This window comes from Phyllopteryx taeniolatus, chromosome 22 (genome assembly GCF_024500385.1).
Source record: "Phyllopteryx taeniolatus isolate TA_2022b chromosome 22, UOR_Ptae_1.2, whole genome shotgun sequence".
Lineage (NCBI taxonomy): Eukaryota > Metazoa > Chordata > Actinopteri > Syngnathiformes > Syngnathidae > Phyllopteryx > Phyllopteryx taeniolatus.
The window spans coordinates 4,998,256-5,019,467 of record NC_084523.1 but is presented as its reverse complement, the minus strand read 5'-3'; the positions used below and the strand labels follow the sequence as shown (position 1 = coordinate 5,019,467).

Below are 21,212 nucleotides of genomic sequence, written 5' to 3'. Positions count from 1 at the left end.
GTACAAATGTGATTGATATTTGGGATGGTCATCTCGTTCTGCGTAGCCCTCGCCTGCCCTTCCCGCGATTCATGAGCCAATCATGTCATGTTGTAGCGGGGCGTATCTTGCAAGGAACAGGCGTGGTATTGCTAATAAAGCGCGGGAAACTATGTTATTTTGTGATTTAAGTCCATTTTTGTATTTTGGAATTTCACAGCGGCGCTACAGGCAAGGTCACGAATGGCCAACCTTGGAGGTCTTAAATATTCCTGCGCAACCGCGGCCGGCGTTCCAAGCCCAAAATCTCCAGAGCGGCGTGGTTAGCAAGGCTGCAACTTTGAAGAGCCCACAATTCATGTATACAATTCCACGCCTGTCGGCTGAAATTAACTAACGCCTCCTGCCGGGTTCCAAGAGCAACAGTAAGTTGTAAAATGTAGCTCACTCTGGTGCACTTTGAGGTTTCATTGCATTTATCTTACATCTGCCTTCCATTAATCATAGAGACAAGTATCTCCAAGTATATATCCATATATATTTGGTGTATTTCTCAGCGCCTCATTGTCAGACTGCAGCAAAGACATGCCAAATGAGTTGTTTCCCAGCGATTCCTCCTCACGCAGCGGGAGCGCCGGTGTGCGCCGTACAGTTTGTTCCCAGACCAGATATTTAAAGTTTCCTCGCTGCTTGCAGGGTTTGCAGAGAGAACCTGTTCACGGTTATTCATTAATCACGTCTGCCATGTCTATTACTGCCTGTTTAATGTGGCCTCTTTATTCCATACGGAGGCGCTTGACTGCGTAAACTCTCACATGTGCAGTAAAGTCATTCGTCATGCACCTTGTTCGCATGGCTTGTGTTTGAAACAATAGGGGTAAAAAAAAATAAAAATAAAGCACCTGTTTTTTGTTGTTTCTATGCTTACAGATGAGTTAAAAACTGTATGTGATGCGTATTTTAGGCTGCGTAAAGTAGGCCAGGTTTCCCTGTAATTGATGGACTGACCTTATTTCTCATGTTCCTACTTAATGAGGATATGTTTTAATGGATAATTCAACTACTCTGGTTCTTCAAACACTACTGATGCTGCTGCAAAAAAAAACTTAGTCAAGTTTAAAATTGTGAGCATCACTGTCGTGGTATTATAACCCTTTAAGCAATGGATACTTGATGGCAGACAAAACAATAATTTAATATATTCTTTATCCTTTGCAGAAAATGAAAATCAGAAAACAGTTCATATACTAGTAATATAAGACAGCTGCTCACTTTAATGAAAAAAATAATTCATTTACATTATTTTTGAAAAGTGGCTGCACTCCATTTTCATTTGCATCCCTTAAACCACAAGATATTGGACATCCATTCAATGATTCTACAGCATTATTGTACAACTCCCCTCAACTTTGGACTTGGCTCACTCATATCAAACAAGCTATCATTGCCTGCCCATCAAAGTCTCTCCTTCCTCCCATGTCCTCGGGACGATTTACTATCTGGCCCGGGAAACGATGTCTTCTAATTGGTAATTTTTCCCTTCCAACATCCCGGAATGGTTGACATTTCCAACCTCTTGGCATGTCCCAACGTATCTCGTATTGCGCTCGTGGTCGGCTAGGGGAGCGACCGCATCACCGCGACTTTGATCTTTTATGGTTTACATTTTTATTTTTGTTCCTTCCCCACCCCGAGGACTGAAAATGTGCCATGTCAGTTTGAAGGGCTATCTTGGTAAGGACAGAAAAGGATGCAATATAGTCGAGATCTTCGCTAACACGTGTAAATCTTCACAAAAATATGAACACTGCACTATTTTTTTGTGGTGGTGGTGGTGGAAGGACACGTCAGCAAAACAAAAACAAAAAAAAAGACACTGAGGTACTAAAGGGTAGATGGCATCATTATTATGACCCTTCAAAATATCAAAAATCCTTAACAGCTCCATTCATAAGTGTTGTTAATAATGTTAGGGGTTTGACAGTAATAATGTTTGACATCAACACTTTGCAGCTAGCAAGATTATTTTTGCCACAAGCAGTGATGTTTTCCCCATGTGGCCTAAACGTTAATCTCCCAAGATAAGAGATGAATCTGATAACAGCCCCTGTGGGAAAGAAGATATACAGTAACACACGTCCCCCCCAGACACTGCACCTTCTAATCGCTCATTTCTCAAGCACCCTTCCTCTCCCCCAACCATGAACCTGGCTGGCTTATGGAGACTCGCTGACCAGCGGAATGAAATCCACCCTGAGCACCTTTTCCCTGAAATGCTCCCAAGCGAGTCTGGGTGTCCTACAATCCGCTCATTCTACCAATTCTACACGGTCTGCAAGGTACCACTACAGCACAATCGAATGATATCCAATACAAGAACAGTCTTATTCAAAGATAAGAACTTTTAAGGTTTGACTGACAGATGTGCTTGTGTCACATTAAATAAATGAACCAAAATATTACAAACAGCGGCGGTCCTAGCTTGAATGGTGCCCTGTACGATACCCCCCCACCCCCTCGGCACCACCGCTCACCCGACTAGATGCTGACTTCCTGTGTATGTACCTAGTCAAGAATGACAATTGTAAATTGTCAATTGTAATGTTTATACAGATTTTTATATTTACCCAGAGTAATAGTAGTTGGATGTGTTGTTTTATACTTACCTGTTGGTTTTCCTTTCGTTGTGCTGTTGTTTTGTTTTACTGTTGGTGTGGGTCATGGTGTGTGGTGACCCTCTGCCCGTTTTCCATGAGTGGTACACTCATCATGAGTGCGCATCTGCCGCTGTTCCTCAAAAGAGCTTCTTCTTAGTGTTCCCGACTTTTATCCATCCATCCATTTTCTGAGCCGCTTCTCCTCACTAGGGTCGCGGCGTGCTGGAGCCCATCCCAGCTGTCATCGGGCAGGAGGCGGGGTACACCCTGAACTGGTTGCCAGCCAATCGCAGGGCACATAGAAACAAACAACCATCCGCACTCACATTCACACCTACGGGCAATTTAGAGTCTCCAATTAATGCATGTTTTTGGGATGTGGGAGGAAACCGGAGTGCCCGGAGAAAACCCACGCAGGCACGGGGAGAACATGCAAACTCCACGCAGACGGGGCCGGGGATTGAACCCGGGTCATCAGAACTGTGAGGCTGACGCTCTAACCAGTCGCCCACCGTGACGCGTTCCCGACTTTTACTTTCACAAAATCCTTGAAAACCCCTTATGTCTTCACAAGTAGGTGGATATTCCCCATACAAAAGCTAAAGATTTACATTTCATGAGGAAATAATTTTTTTTTTAAATTCATTCACATGCCATTTCTTTTTGAGGTTGGGGAAGGGTGCGGGTTGATCCACCCAAACCCTTTACCCCCAGAAATGCTGCCCTGTGCAGCTCCACATATCGCACATGCCAGAAAAACATTCAAGTTAATGAGACAAGTTTGCCATTTTTCCCATTTCAAATTCAAACTATTCCGGTTATTCAGAACATCTTAGGAATTATTTTCCACATTACAAAAATTGCCAAATTTTCACAATAACATTTTGAAAAGAAGAAGTATATTTCACACATTTACCACCTCCTTCCACATCTTGACTTATTGAAACTATTCCAAGTCTCACATTCTACATTTCAACAATTCAGTTAATTCCACTGCATCTCATTTCAGCTTCAGGTTTACTGCATTCACACACAATATCTCACCAAAAATGAATTCTCTCGTTTAAATTGTATATCGCCGATTATTTTGACAATTTACCACAATACTACCATTTTATGCTGACTATACATCATCTTTGAAAGCTCAAACTCTTGCCCTGGCTTTAATAGAGCATTTTACAGCAGTTCAAGCAGTGTCCCAAGGGGCTTTAACATTGGTAGCAACCGCCCCCTCTGTGTTTTTTGCCCTCTGCTGACCCAGCCGACTGAGGGAGATGGAAAAGGGGTGGAGGCAGGGATTGCACTCCCCTCCAGGCGGCAGTAAAAGAAGACATATTGCCCCGGATTCGACGGCGGCACCTAGTCCAACAGGCGAAGATGAAGGAGAACGACAGGAAAGTTGAAGATATCTGCTTTTTCTTATCTTTTTTTTTTCCACAGTATAGTTTAAGCTCCGGTTTGCACAGCGGGTAGAATCTCACCGGCCTAAGAAGAAGCACTGAGGAGGAGAAAAGAAGCAGTGGCTTGTCTTGCTCATATGTACTTTCATCCCCACTGCGTGATCATAGGACAAGCCAATTAGCACCCCATTATGACAATTTGCAGCAGTGCAAAACTGACAGAAAAAGGTACAAGAATAGACTCTTGATATTCATATTCTGGAAGGTTCAAAGATTGCAAATAATTCTACAGTTACAGGAAAAGAAATGCGCAAAAGGATGAACTTTGACGTGTTGAAAGAGTCTAAGACAATTGTTTGAATTACATATGCCACGTGTCTGAACTCATGCAAGAACAACGCAACAGGTCCCACTGTGACCCTTAAATGCCAATGCACAAAGGCCATGCGTGCTCATGCATTGACAATCAACTTGTCAGTGCCCATAAACTGCAAGGAGAGCTTTTATTTGGGCCAACCATGGTGCTTGTCCACAAAGAGCCAACTGTCCAAAATGTCCTTCATCCACACAAAGCTTTGAGTGTAAAATCCGCACTTGGCAAACCACTTGACAGTGCACATAAATTGTAAAGGTGCACAACTATTCAAGGTTTTTTACCTTGAACGCAAAAGCCAACTGTTTTTGAGAGAAATTGCTGTAAATAAAAACTGTATTAAATGAAAACAAACAATTCTAAAAGATTAAATGCAAATATAATGTACTTAAAAGTTAAATACAACTGAACTCTTTTAAAAAATGTAGGTCCACTGGACTGGATTAAAAAAAAAAAAAAAGTAGTAAGTATGAATTTAGGTACAATTCTGACATAATATTGTTTTAAGCCCGACTGACGAAAAACAACTCGGCACAAATGGAGGGTGGTGTAGGGTCAAAGCCGCTGTCCCAATGTTTTCCAGACAGTTCCAATGCAATGAGACCAATCTATGAACACACCAGCGTGCTATTGATGCTGCTTGGCAAGACCCCAGCGCTCTCGTCAGCCGGCCCACCAACAAAGACTTTTGCTGCTTTATCTCACAAGCCACGATCCAAACAGCATTCAATGGCAACAAAAACAAAGGATTTTTGTGGTACGACCAACATTTTCATGTCCAGAAAAAAGTGTAATCGCCAGTCACAGTCTGGGAGCCTGGCAAGGTTTGTTGGTTCGACCCCGGACATAAGACATTTTACCATTACATTAGGCTACAGATATTATTATTGTGTACAGGGTATTATACACTGTTATGGTCATTGAATAATGCATGGCACCCCATGACAAGAATTCCGTCATATGCATCAGGTGGGTGTCTCTGAAGCTGTTTATCCAAATAAGGATTGTCCCGCTTTGGTGGAGTTATGTATGCCATTGTAGTAGACAATAAATCTAAATCTAAACTCCCTGGTAAAATGTTTTATGACTACTCTCCTATTAGCGTGAAAATGTGAGTTTTTCAGCTAATATCTGAGAATAGGATGCACAGAAAAAAAACAACTAGGTGAATTAGTAAATAACGAACCACGAATAGGTATGGTAGAGCTATGCATCACTTGGTCAAACCCTAATGAAATGGCTAATAGCAAATTAGTAATTAGTATTTTTACAGGTTGCAAATGGATTGTGTAATGGATTGCATTGTCCAAGCAATGGCTAACATTCATCGACTCGACTGGCTGATGATCTGCAACTTTAATTTGCGAACCGTATGGATCCGCCATTACCCTTGACCCTTTTGTGACACCATTTGACATGGGTCATTTGTTACAGTGTCACACACAACCCTCTTCTCTTAGCATTAAAATGAATTTTTTTAAAAAGAAGAAAAAGCTGAAGGAACTCTAAACAGCACTGACAAAGTCTCCTCTCTGGGACAGACATGTTGCTTTGTGTTTCCTGCCAGCTTGTCTGTTTATGCTGGAAATCCCTCCTCGTTCATCCGCTATCTTCTGTCCGATTTTGCTCCCCTGCTCCACTCGGACGCTCTGCAAATGTGTCCAGAAATACACACGATCGCATGATCAATTGGAAAACCAGCATTGCTCCCAACAGGAGGTCCTCACTGATGATCCCGCCGGCCTCCTGTGCGTATCTGATTAATGACCTCCGACCTTGTGAGCGGTGACCTCGTGGGCGTGTTGGAGATGAACAACCCGAGCTGAGTGTGGGATTTTTTTAGGGGGTCAGAGTTCAACGATGCCTGTGACGCCTTGGAGCATCTATGGAGAATCTCCGAGTAGGTAGATCATGAGCGATGAGGTTGGATCAGCGAGCGCATCGACAACGGCTGGCTTTTCAGTCACTGTCGATGCATTATTGGACGAAAGCCATGTCATTCATTATAACAGCACTCCTGAACAGTTGTGTGGCTACTTAAACTGGACATTTCATTTCATTCAATTTAATTTATGCAGCGTCTCGGCCGAGGCTGCCATTTATCGCCGATGTCTGTTCGTAACCTTTATGGACAGAATTTCTAGGCTCAGCCGAGGCATTTGAGGGGTTTTGGTTTGTTGGCTTTTGCGGATAAAGTGATTCTGTTGGCCTCATCAAGCCGGGATCTTTAAAGCTCACTGGAACGGTTCGCAGCAGAGTGTGAAGCAATTGGGATGAGAATTAGCACCTGGTGAAAACCTGCGTAAGCACGGGGAGAACATACTAACTCCATACAGGAAGGCAGGAAATTCAAACCCCCGAACCTCAGAAATGTTAGACCTTCTAACCTCTAGTCCAATGTGCTGCAATTTGTGGTTTCATCTACGCAAATGAAGTGATCAAACGTGGCTTCTCTTAATAAGCATCATACAAGTGTCCTTGGGAGAGGACGTCCTGATGATGTAAACGCTTTGTGACAAGGAGAGGGTTAAAGCGACCATCTAAGCAGGTTTTAACGCTCCACTGACTGCATCATCAACAAATTCTGCCTGCCACCAAAGGCCATTTCACCCCCGCTGTGTTTAAATCTAATTTCTGATATTAAAAAGTGTACAGTGTGGAAGAAATAAGAAATGCAATTGAGCCCGTCCTTTTTTTTTTCTCGGTAGCAGTTGCGATACCCAGGCTAACAAATACAACTCCCATCCATGGAATCAAATCCCTGAGAGACAATCTCCTGCATTTGCACACGACAAGACCCAAAGCCTCATCCATTTAACGTCGTCGTTTGTCTCGCGTGACACATCTGGCAGTAATGTGGCTATCCGTCAAAGGAGCAGCAGCGTGGCGTAAATCATCGGCAACGCTCGATGAGCTCTCCGTGTCACAGCCACTGACCGACAGTTGACGTTGGAGGAGGAGAGAAACTAAGACTTTACACCTCCTTGCTAACTTTTCATGTGGCCTCTCAAGGACTTATTAAACCCTCCTAACATTGTTTCCTTATTCAGCAGAAATTCAGATACAATCGTCTAAAGCTGCCTTCAACGCCTGCTTTGACCTTTTCCCTATCAGACAGAATAGAATCCAAAGTCTAATTTTCCACCCTGACATTTTTTTTTTAGCAAACTAAAGCTTTGGTGATTGCTTGTGTGTCTGATAAGGGGTTGGGGGCGGTAGTAATGAGGACTTTTATCACCTCCATTTTTTTCTAAAATATCATTACAAGGACAGTGTGATTTAATCACCTTGAACTTTGGTCCAGATCATGTGCTCTCCAAAATAGGACATCAAGATGCTTCTAGTGGTATTTCTAATGTAATCACTCCACAATAGAGTGAAATTCCTTGCATGGATGCCTTGAGTTAATGGAAACTGGAAGATAAACAACACTGCTTCTTCTCTTAAAAGAACAAAATAAGCATAAAAAAAGCCCCCTTAATGTGTGTATCTTTTACCTTAAAAGCAGCTTCAAAATTGCTATTACTTATCATCATAACAGCCTTTTCCAAACATTTTACGCTGTCCACCCCCTTTCAAAAGTCTGCCAGAGCTAGCAAACCAACCTCTACGCAGCCCCCTTCAAGGAGATGGGCAGAACTGAGAATGAACTTTCTTATGTACCTGCTTATTCCATGTGTGTGTGTGTTATCACACACTGGTCCATGTTTATCAATAAAACACAATGGCAAGACCCCACCCAATTTTTGCTCTCTGCTCACCATGCATACCACCACCTGCACTCTCTGTTCGAGCAGTTTTATTCATCTTTTGCTCCCAAAGTCTGCAGTACGTTTGGTCAATCTTTTTAATTTGCTGTCCCAAATGACTGGAACACTGCAATAAATAATAAAACTCATGATCATTCATCCCAATGTCATTGAAAAAGTTATGAGAACAATGTATTCACCATATGCTATGATGTAATGTATTATCTAACTATGTTTGTTGTCTATGTATTTGTATTTGCTTTTATTTTGCTGTTTGTCATTGCAAATGAGAATGTTCTCTCCTTACCTGGATAAATAAAGGTTGAATAAATAAGTGTTTATTTCAAGACATAATCGATTCAGCCAGTGTTTAGCTTGCATGGTTCATTGATAGAGTTTGTAAAGCACAGTACAGTGAACCCTTAGTAGAATGGGGAAAATTGGCGAATAATTGACACCACCCCTAAAAAGCTTTGTTTGCAGAGCGTGAGTACAATGGCCCAAAGGTGAAGTGGTGGACGAAGGGAGCAAAGGCACGTCTGGTCTTCAGTGCTAATAACGCATGCGATGCAACTGGATACATGTGTGTCATTTTAAGGACATCCCCTTTTTGATTCATTCCCAGAAACAGGATGACAATGACTGCAAGCCTTTTTCCTCATCAGCTCTTGTTCATCCCTCTGTATTTCTTTTCAGTCCGTGCCCAGCATGTGCCACACGGATTATTCTCCTTCAGTGGCAGGGGATGTGCCCTTGTTCAAAGACACAGCCGTGGGCAATCGAACACAGTTCGGAGAGTTGCCCTTTCCTATCTGCATGTGCACAGGGAGGGTACACCTGTTCGTGCTGTCACATACTGTAAGCAGCAGTCTGGTTTTTATCACATCAAGATTCGCTCTCACAGATGGGCCAAATGGGCTCGCAAATGGGCACATGGCAGACTGGCGTTGTGAGCGGCGGGCAGCCTTCAGGGCCTCTTGGCATTCGGACAGCACATGGAGGCACAAAGCCACCAGTGGCAGGAAACGGAAGTTCGAACGCTTGACTCAGGTCGTGTGACTCTCATCAGCAAAGAACGTTGTCTTTTCATTGAGAAAAAAAACTGTCAATTCAGATTTCCACATTTTGGGACCATCAAAAAACATTGGCCTGATTTTTTTAACTTTTTGCCATTTCACTACCTCAGTTGACATGGGCGCTATGGTGGATTCGTGGTGAGCATGTCTGCTTCAACAGGAAATCTGAGTTGGAATCTTTGTGTTTGTGTCAGTTTTCTCCAGGCTCTTCGTTCCACATTCCAAAAACATGCATTTTAGGTACTGTAAATTGAAGACTCTGTCAATAGGTGTGAATGGTTGTTTGTCTATATGTGCTCTGCGACTGTCTGGCGACCAGTCCAGGGCGTACCCTGTCTCTCACCCAAAGTCAGCCAGAATAGGATCCAGCTCACATGCAACCTTAGTGAGGATAAGCACTACAGATAATAAATGGATGGATAGACAGTCAGCATGCATTTTTCCACTGTGTTTGTTTCTGTTTTTTTGGTGTTATAAATGTTTTACAGAGCTGTCTACGAAAGACCACGAAAGTAAGCTATCGGGGGTTCCTCTTCTCTATATCACAAGCCAGTGTGCCATGAGATGATTTTGAAGCTGTTATTTTAAGGTCAAATTGCCACTGCCCTGGTACTTTTACACAATGATGGTGGCTGATTCAGTTACGACAGCAGTTTTACATGGAAACCTGAGCTTCGACACCACTAGAGGGATTTGATACATATCTAAGAGGTGTCGGGATTCTAACAATGTGCATTGGAATCGGATACGTGCGAGGCGGCCCGTGGATTTGATTTTCGATGTCTGTGGCGCAGTCTGCGGATGACACAAAAGCCTCCAATCTCAGTGCGGGAGCATCGGAGAAGCCATCAAACACTCCTCTGCGATGTCAGACAGTAGTCATATGTTAACTGAAGAGCTACAAAGGACGGGGAAATGTCCTTGGGAGAGAGCAGAATGTGGGTGGCTAGAACTGGAGAAGACTTGCCAAGATGGCTTCTAATGCCACCTGAGCAGGGCAGGTTAGCTTTAATATGTTAAGTGCACCTCAGTTGTTAGTGGTGAGTAATGGGGGAATACATGACTACAGTATAGGGCTTTAACCAGTCAAATTCAGAAAATCCTCCATGGATGATGCAAAATGCAGCATACAAATAATCAATCCTGCTTTTTGTCTGAGCTCCTCAATGCAATTACAGGGGATTAATGCCAGCTGCATGATTTAACGGGGACGCCATGCCGCTGCTAAGTGATTCACTTTAGTTTAAATCCCACGAGATGTCTCGGGGCATGGCGGCCTAACGAGCTCTGCAGCTGCAATTTCACACTTTCCGCCGGCGCTCACATGTCTGCCGAGTGGCTAAAAACATCAGAGTCATTCGTTGATCCCAATGAAGCACAACCAAACATTTGGCAACACAAACAGTGTCTTACTTGCGCAGCATCATTTTCTTAAAGGGGACATGTTAGTTTCTGAATTCCCTGGACATCCAGCAACTACATCTTTCCTAACTGCCTATTTCTGAAATTGTGCCTGTGAGCAAGCCGTTCTGAATTTCCACTCCACTGTTTAGGAACAATTGAGTCAAATTTCCATAAAAAAAACGCCCACACACACAGTTTCTCCACCCATAACTTGGAAGTTAGCCTGGGTGAAGACCCAAAGCCACTTTCAACGACCGTAGTACGGCTGTCCGACTACACTGTCTGAAATATTACATCGAAGCTAAAAGATAAGCAGAGCTGCAGTGACTTTTGTTGGATTCACACTTTAGCGCTGGTTAGCAGCGTTAGATTCTGATGAGCGGCGCATATCATTGCTTGGTTAAATTGTTGACGCTGTAGAAGCGTTTTTGTGCTTGGTAATGTGTCTGCTGCATGCGCCACATACGCAGATTCACAGACAAGTGTTATTTGATGACTTGGTGATGAAGTGCTGCCATCACAGCGGAAAATATAACCCATGCCGTCTTATTGGGGTAGCACTTGCTTTTTTAGATTTAGGGTTCATCATGTGGCCACCCCTGTATCTGCCCCTTGTCATTGTAATGAAATCGGTACTCGCTATTGACCCAGCAATATATGGGGAGGGTAAATAGTTGGCGCATGAGACAGGGCCTCCCCCTCAAAATAGGCAAATATCAGGAAGAACTTCCGAGCAAGGCCCAGGACCTCTGGAAAGAACTGCTTGAAACCAATGTGGCTGACTTCCTGTGTCTTTTAGAGCATGGCCTTTTGAGACTTTTTGTGGGTGTACTCATGACAGACGTGCCCACCAAATTTAAAATTGTATGTTACCGAGTGAAACTGGAATCCAGGGTTGATGTTTCTTTTTTAAATCGATACACAGATCTGTGAAAGCCACGATGTGAGGCATGGCGTCATTGGTCCTTGACAGGTAATGATGTCACCATTACTCATTTTCTTTTTTATTGTAAAATCGCTACACATTAGCTCAGGAAGCTTTACAAGCATTTCCTAAAGCACCGAGGCGCTTCACAATGGGGCGAGAGCGCCAATATATATTGAACCGGTCAATAACAGAGGGGCTTGCTTTTAAGTGGCAAAAACATGGGGCAAACATCACATAGCAAGTCTTGAAGCTTGCGTCTCAGCAGGGACGTGATGGAAGCAGATGCACGAGTCACATGTATTGTTGGCTTACAACAAATTCTATCTCAAACAACAAAATAAATACAAATACACAGTGTTATTTGTGTATTTGAAGAAGTTGATAAAAATATTTTTTTCTAAATAGACAGTGTTGTGTGAAATCTCCATGTGTTCAACCTGCCCCGCACGAGAGACGGCTCAGTGGGTGGGACATCTGCTGTTAAAATTCATTCAACCCAGTGTGGATGGAACACTTCCGAATCAGCTTCTATGGATGCCCCCGTACGGTGGCTCGAGGGCAATGATTTAGTCAACTGCAGAGAGCACCGGGGATCTTTCAGGGTGAAGGCATTTATTTGTACAAACCCGTTAGTATAATGCTGCATTCATATTATTATTTTCTAATCAACTCCTATGTATTTTCTCATGTCCTGGCACCGGGCTTTTATTGACTGAAATGCAGAGTGTCTTTTAGGGGTAAGGCATTTTATTTTTTCCACAACTAGTGATGCTAAAATAATATATACCACGTTACAATTTATAGCAAGTAAAATGAGATTAAAACAAAAGACAAGAAGAAAAACTGCAGAAATTGAATTAATTGAGAGACTGCCTATTTGAGTGGACGCCTCTATTTGTGGAAATACGGTATAATAGTGACAGCCAATAGAGCAATCGGAAACATTACTCTTGCATCAGAATGAGATTAGAGACATGTAGAGTGCTGCATAATATAAGACTATAAGATATATGTTGCATATAAAGGTCACAAATGATGAGTCATCCTCATTAGGGCCTTTGGCCTTCCTCATTTCCCCTGGTTAAATGCCATGAATGAAAAATTGACGCGTACATGAAAGGTGGACAAGGATGTTCTGACTAACCTTTAATACATTATGCATCAAAGGAGTGCAAACACCCTGTTGTTGCTCTGCTGCCTTCAATAAAAGCTTAGCGAAAGAGCCACGTCCTTGACAAGGCCTTTTTGGCCCGGTGATCAAAACACGGCACGTTTCGGCTCAGACGCTTGACCCGCTGCACATTCCTTCCTGCTTTCTTCAAAGAGCCCCGATGGGAACACACCGATCAATACCAATAAATAAAGCGTCCCACCTGCATTGGGTATGAGCAGTACCACCTGGTGTACAAGGAAAAGATGGATGAAATCCATGAGACCAGAAGGTGGAAGCAGAGACCGTGGAATAGGCTACTTTGATGGCTGAGATGGTACATTTCCAGTTGAAATCAAATCAATATTCTGAGGCTAACTAGAAATGCATCGTTGTATACAACTGCAGTGTACCCAACTAAGCATTCTCCAACTCTTTGGTTCTCTACATGTACCATACAAGTCATTCAACAAAACAATCCGGCACCAATATATAATTATACACCAGTGTATCCCACCAAGCAACCTCAAATAGTTGGATACTGTATATGTATCATAAAAGAATAGCGAATTTTGTAATATGCAGGGTTGTTAGCAGCCATGGTGCATTTGTTTTATGCTATTGTCTACATAACATAACATTTGTTCAACAAAGGTTTCTCAACATAACAATCTTGCACCTCCAATTGTTTACGATACTGTGTGTATGCATGCTTACTCTGTGGTAGGTATACATACAGTATTATCCAAATCCAATTTAGAGTCATCCAAAAGCAAAGACAATAATTGCGTTTCAGATATAAACAATATTTATGTTTTGGCTCCTGCCACCGGATAATACCATGCTGAAGCATTATAAATAATGGCACATCTTACTGTAATAATCAATAACTATATACTATTCCAGCTTCGCCACCCGATATCCCGCTCATTCACAAACTCTATGCTTCATTTCACCTTGAGAAGACAAAATGCTGGAGGCCTCCACTTGGAGGGATCAATTTCAGTTGAGGCGGTGTTGGACAAATGGCACCAAAAAAGCATCAAAATGCCCCCCGCCAGAAACAAAAACTTTACACGTTATTAAAATTCCATTTAGTTTGATTTTTTTACTGATAAAACAACTTGAATAAGAGGTCTGAAATATAGTGGCAAAGGTAGAAAATTGGACACTGTGGCACTATGAAAGGTTTGTAAGCTCCACGCTACGGCATCTCCAATTAAAATGCTGTTTCATCTTTACTATGCTGTTTGATTCGTTGGATTTAATGTAATCCTGCAGATAGTATCTAGTATTGAAGCATTACTCATCAATATAATGGTTTTATTCTATTTCGATTTCTTTCTTAGAGGAGACTTTATGCATTTTTCTTTTCACAATTTATAACAGTGGCATACCATAATGCTCACCCTGCCCCTGCCAACGTGAAAAATGCTTTTGCTACGATGCCACCGGTTGGGGGGTAGCAACTTCTTGAACAGTCGTCAAATTACACTTGTCAATTAGTGTGCGACTTCGTGAGGTGGCGCATGCAGTGGTCACATCTCTGAACACAAACAACCCCCGCCACCACGTTGAAAACTTCAACAAACATTTGAGTATGTGCTGCTTATCAGAAGCTAGTGCTAGTCTGTGCTTTCAGCACTGCAGCTCTTTTCACATTTTACAGGTAGCTTTGACATGACTGATGTTTTGATGTACAGTGTTTCCACACAAGTGGGGACCAAGCCTAGGTGCGAGTCATTGACGCCCACTCTAAAAAGTTTGCAATTGCCAATAGATGCCACAAAATGGGGGGAAAGCACTTGTTTTCTAAGAGACAAGACTACATATATATATATATATATATATACACCCTGATGAAATAAACCTCCTCCCCTCACTTCACCATAGTTCCTTGGCGAAAAGATGGCACAAAAGCAACATTTTAGGAGGAAAGGGTGCCACAAAAAAAAAAATTAATAATTCAGTGAAGAGGGAAATGTGCAAAATGCTGAACCAAAGAAAGATGAAAGATGTGGTAGTTCACTGTAGTCCTGCCGTTGCTTGAAAATGGTAACTCCTCCCACAGCCGAGCCAGCAAGCCCTGGGAGCAGTATTACGTCACCATCCAGCAAAATAGTGAATGGCTTCCTTCTAAACACAATTTTGGAAATAGGCAGCTGACAAAAGATAACTTATGAACTTCAGACACCCAAATATTTGTATACAAGCAATTCAAAGGTTACCCATAATATAAGCCCTTTAATATTACACAGGGAAGGCAGCTTTTTTCTTTCCCTATCATTATTTAATCAATTAGCAATCCTCATCGCCACATCTGTCATCACAAACAGCTTCTAGGGTATCTTCTCCTACTTTTCCATTTTCTTGGTATTAGATGTGTTGTGGAGGGATCCAGCTACTTTTGTGTCTTTTCGTGCAACAGGGCTATTGTATGTGCAGGAAGGATTAATGGCTCCAGAGCGAATGTTTGTTTTGCTGGCTCATAAGTATTGCAATCGCGACGCTGACTCAAGCAGTAAGTCGGCGCTCTTGTGGGGCGGCTCTGACGCAGCCACTGAAGAGATGCCTTGACTGTCAGCCAATAGCTTTTGGAAAGCCCTTTTCATCAAAATACGACATGGATGAACCCTGATATAACCATAAATGGTGACAAAAGAAAGCACATTAAGCCACCAGTTACACTACAGTGGTGCCTTGAGATATGAGTGACTTGCCTTACGGGTTTTTCAAGATAACAACCTCGTTTGGTCGAGTTTTATTGCTTTGACTTGCGAGCGAACATTTGAGGTATGAGTGCTGTGTGGTGACAGTGAATTCAACTCAACTCACTTCACAACAAGCAGCAGTTTGGCAGATACTGAACAATTCTTCTCAAAAGAGGCTTCAAGCGGTTGTTTTGCCACTCCTAGTTAAAGTCATAGAAAACAAAGAGAACTACATATTGCGTATTTCAAACTATAACAACTTTGCCTTAAAGTCTGATACCTTAATGCTAAAAAATAATGTGAAATGTCATAGAAAGGCAAATGAATAGCATCAGTGTTGCAGTGTTATAACCCTTTAAGCAACATATATGAGAGCACATGGCAGCGCGATACATGCAGAGAAACAATTTAACAAAACTAACATGCATCTATTCTTTATCCTCTGTGAAAAATGACTCATACTACTGCAGCTTACTGAGGAGCTGAGAGCGACTCGTGTAGAGTACCCTGAATCAGTATATCTGCATGAAACTGCCCCCCTCAGAATTGAATTTGGAATAAGGCTGTAACATAAAATGTGGAACACTTTCCGCCTTCACGAGACAATGCCTCACGTACACTGATGCTATTTTGCTGCCAATAATAAAAAGGCTTCTGAAGACTAATGTGGCTTTGAGCAAGCAAATGGAAAGCATAGCAATCTTCTGTTCAACACGTTGAAATCTGCATGTGGCCTCCCTGAAGTGAAATGAACTCGCGCAAACCTCAGAATCTCGCGATTAATGCGAGCCTCGATCCGTTTTGCCCTCAGCGAAGCCCCTTTGCGACAACCCGACGCCGCTTTGATAGCGTGATTGATGCCGTGCTTATGTATGTTATTGCAAGGAAGAAAAGGAGTCTTGTCTTCTCTTGAGGTCAGCATTTTTTCTGGTTTGAGGCTCCAGAATCTTCCACGTGCAAATGCACCTGAACCAGTCCATCTTAGTCAAACCGCTCTTTCTTACCACTGCCTTGATTTGTGCCAGACTTTGCAGAGGTTCACATTACTGCAACTTTCCTGACTTTGTGGATGATTTTGAGTCCTTCTCTTTATTTCTATTGTGCAAGGTTGCAGTTATCATTAATAAAGGGCAAAAGTATTGCTCATGAGACCGAACATTCTGTGTACTGTGGACATTTTTATTTCGAATGTGCAAGGTTATCATGAATAACTGGAGAGGGGAGGAACTGCATTATTATATGATAGTACATTGTTTATATTTATTAGTTTTATAATATTGTGTACAAGTTCTGAGTGTTTTGGGATTTGCAGTCAATGTGAAAGGTGCCATTAAGGCCAGTGACCTTTCCACGGCCCTCGTGAGCCCGACCGTCAACCAAATCAAAAACGGGACTTCAGTTCTCGCCTAGCATGTGACAGCTTGTGATGTGGCCCAGTGTAATTTGCTCCACGAAGCCCGGGGGGGGCGACAAGTCTCTGCAAATATGAAAATGGTGATGCTGGTTCTGAATTAAAACGAGAGTCACAATGGGAGGGTTGTTTTGCATGCAAGCGTAAGAAGGGGGATCCCATTCCATCTTTATTGAATTTGCAAAACATGCCTTTGAAGTCTATATGGAGATTCCTCATGTGACTTCCTCTCGCTACCGTGGCCTTTATTTACTGTGATTGGGTTCTTAAAGGGTAGCAGGAAATGGTACAACACTTTAAAACTCTCTGGTGTCAAAGAAGGGAGCTTGAGGATATTTCTCCTTTTCTGACACACCATCCTGTCACACTCAAACTGATGGCCTTTCAGTCTTGTGGCACGTTCCATTAAGATGTGCAATTACACCCTGTGTGTGCGTTGTATTTTTATTTTTTTCTGCTTCAACCAGACTCTACTTGAGTCCCAGTGGAGCAGGCATTTTGCATCTATCAGAAGGATTACAGTGGTGCTGCCAAGCCTCCATTCACTGCTTTGCCGTTGTACAACATGACGCGCTGATGTGGCGAGATTCTTAATCAAAAGCCTTGATGACTTCAATGAAAAATGTTGTCATGGGACCAAAAGCCTTCGAAAAAAATAGAGAGTCTGTTTGCATGTAGCCCAGGCCTTTCTAGATCTGAAGAATGCAACATGTTCTCAGAAGAATTTTAGTAGGAAATTACACACAAAAAATAAGTACTAAACAGTATTGATGCTATTAGTTAGCCCTCTATGGCATTTTGTGTTTTTTGTTAACATTAAACTAGCAGAAGGTGAAGTTGTGAGGTTGTTTTAAATACACAAGGTGTAAAGGCTTCTTTATACTCGCACGGACGGCGACCGCGCTGACATCACTGCGGCTATCCCGCACGCAGTTTGCCTTTATACTCCAGCGCAACCCACGCGCGCTGTTCTGAGCGTGTGCTGCAGTTCTCCGCCAAGTCGGAGGTGTCGCTACGGCTGGCATTGGCAAGGACGCCACAGGGTGGAGTTTCCTCTGCGTATTTTGACCATTTTTACTTTCCTTTCCGTAACAAGGAACAAAGCAACAACAATGGCGACCGTGGAACAGAGTCTGCCAGAACAAATGGACCTAGATGACCAGATGACACGTTTAATTATGTGCAAAATCGATCAAGAAGGCGGCGGCGTAGGTGCTATGTGGAACCGGGAGGAACGCTGATTACATCATCACAGCATGAATTTTTGCCGCGTGCGCGTCAAGCGACGCAGAGGGGCCGCGCGGGCCAATTCGTCGGTCATGTGATGCGATGCGGGCGTTCTCGACCGCGCGAGCACGGGAGTATAAAGAGGCCTGAATTCTCTTTGTTTTGTTTAGTCTGACACTCAAATGCAACTGGAACTGACAATTAACAGGTTGAAGCCTTTTTTTTTTTTTTTTTAAATTGTTTACTATCTGCCAAACTGCTGCTTGTTGTGAAGAGAGTTGAGTTGAGTTCACTGCCACCATACAGTGCTCGCATCTCAAATTTTTGATTGGTAGTTAAAGCAATAACCCGACAAACAATGGCTTGCTTCCCGAAAAACTCGTAAGTCGGGTCACTCGCATCTCAGGGCACTACTGTACTGTCATGTTTTTCCTTTACTTGTTGCCATCTACTGTGGGAGAAACAATGTAAATGTCCAAGAATTCCCAGCATTAAAGTCTCCATTTTTGTCTGCTGCCACTCACTCACAAGATCAATGTCAGGCCGCTGAGGGAGTCGGCAAACTATCCGTCGTGACAAGTTCGTTCAAATTCCTCAAAGAGCAACTTCACATGGCATCAGTGTCAAGAAGCCGTGGCGACGAATAATGCCCCCCTCATTATTGCAGATTCTCCCTGTTGGTTGGTTGCGTTATCAAATCGCGGTGAGTTTTTTTTCTTTTGAATGGCATCCACAAGTAGATTTCTGGGTTAGCCAGTATTCAAGTCAGAATAATGCACGCGAACAACAAAGCAATGTTCAGTTATTAATTTGGAGATGGAATTCCTTTAGGCTGTACTTAGAGTCAACGACGTTAACTCACTTTAAAAAATGGGTCTGTTGTCAATCGATGCCCGTCGTTGCTCTCCCCCAAGACAGTTTAAAGCCTCATCTGCGGCGTTAATCTAATCGGACGCTCGGATGAATGAACTGTCTTCAACCGCCATTGATCGCAGCAAAACGTAACCAGATGCAGAGGGGGCACAAGAAGTGGTTCTCCAAAGAGTAAGTGGTGACATGAAAGCCATTCAAAAGGGAGAGATGAGTATGGATCAGGAGGACGGGTGAGCACCAAAGTGATGGCGGAGGCTGGACGAGGGGGCCGGTCCCTATGGGTCCCTTTGACAGGAGTCGAATCATGACTGCAAAACGCTTCCCACAGGATCGCTGCCTCACGCGATTCTGTTTCTTCTGCTTTTTCTGTGTAGAGCGTATTATCTACTGCGTATAATGCAACCTGACTACCTGACTATATTAGTGTCACTGCTGATAAACTGTATGACTGTAAACAGTACACAAAATGGAAGAACATAGAGCGTTGTTTTAGTTCAACCCAGATGCAAAATCATTTTAAGACAACTCAAATTGTAAAGAAGACAATCAAATGTTACAAGTGGACAGTAGCGGTGTTAATAAAGTCAAGTCTTATAGCTATTTGCGGTTCAGCATTCACAAATTTGCCAAAGGCGTTTTCAATATCACAATATTTATTTGGAACCATGTAGACGTATGGTATAACAATATTCACTGACGTATATTCTTTATCCTCTGCGGAGAACAACTCATATTACTGCTGCTTTCTGAAGAATGACTGCCACCATGTATATTCGTATGTCTGGATTATACTGCCCCCACGTGGCCGAGGTGTACACACCAGAAGGAGCAGCACAATCACGATTGAATTAAAGCAAAATAATGTGGCAAAAAAATCTTTATTTATTTACATTCTACTGCACTCATTATGTAATTACTGTATGTTTTTATAAAGCACAACATTATAGAGTGCTATTTTTTAAAAAACAATTAAAATCTTTTACAATATTGATGGTGTTTCTTTGTTTGGGATTTCATTGGATAGTATTCAGCCCCTTTTACTCCAATACGCCTAAATCAAAACCAAACCCCGAACCTGAGAACTGTGAGAAGTGTTAACCCCTAGTCCGCCGTACTGTCCACACTTACCTGTTGCATCTTATTTGACTGCAAGGAGGGTATTTTTCAATTGCATCCCGGTCTTCACTCTTTATCACATAAATCAATACAGACCACCCATCCATCCCAGAATGCATAAATTGCTGCGGTTAAATAAAATATCCCCATAATCGGTTACCCATATCGCTCCCCTTCCAGCCTCATTAAAGTGGAATCAATACAGTGAATCTCACAGCCACATGTTCTCAGATGAAGAGTGCCGTACTGTTTATATAAAGTTGGATGGATGGATGCAGCATCACCCAGTTGACAATCTGATGACTAGCACCTCTTTAAATGGAAAAGTGACTAATTAGCCTGGATATGAAACACAGTTTGGTGTTGAGCCGCACTTTCCTGAGTCACTCAGCAATGCACCTTGTACGTGCACAGTCAGAGCATTATGCTGGTATGACCATGATTCAAATTGTCACTTTACAAATGGACATATTGAAGTGAAAATATCACATTTCCATGGTAAAATTATCTTACCTGATATCCAGCACCAGCAGCTTTGTCTTTTTTCCTCCGCAGCTCTTTTCTTTTCTTTTCTTTTTTTCCCCCCAAGCGCACCACAGCAGCTTTTGTGTCAGAAGGATGAGCCTAAAGTCTTCCAACATGTGTCCCCAGAGAGGTGTATTGGGGGACTGCGAGGTGGCTGTCGTGGAAAACGGAGCTCCGGGATGGGAGGAAGCAGCCTGCCCTCGCTGCAAGACATCCAGAGCCGGTCTGAGCGTGCAGCGTCATGGGGCAGTCGTGCCTTTTGGCCACACGGTGGGAGTGTTGAACACCAAATCTCCCTGGAGAAGGGATGACAAAATGAGATCATTGAAAGAGGTTTAAAAATAACACTACGTGCAAACTGAAGACATGCTCAAGTGCACATATGTGTTCGGATCTGACAAATATCAAGTAAACCTACATTAATTGGTCAAAATCTATTTTTTTTTTGTTTACATGTGATGGGAGTAGAAAATAAAATGTATTCCCCTTTCTGCTCCTTTTCATTCACAGTTCAAAGTTGTTTTTTTGGGGGGAGGGGGGAAACGTGCACATTTTCATGCAATGGAATAAACAAATAAAAGGAATCTTGGAACAGAAAAGTGGGCATTTTTCTTCACTTTATAGGGGAAAAGG

General features: G+C 42.7%; 1 protein-coding gene across 1 annotated transcript in view; it reads right to left on the bottom strand.

Annotated features, from left to right (window-relative positions):
• The window catches only part of nav3 (neuron navigator 3), a 240,426-nt gene extending 219,643 nt beyond the window's left edge, over nt 1–20,783 (bottom strand). Inside the window, exon 1 of the mRNA XM_061761831.1 lies at nt 20,568–20,783. The gene's annotated coding sequence lies outside the window, so the exon portion shown is untranslated. The remainder of the gene's footprint in view (nt 1–20,567) is intronic.
• Between the last annotated feature and the right edge of the window lie 429 nt (nt 20,784–21,212).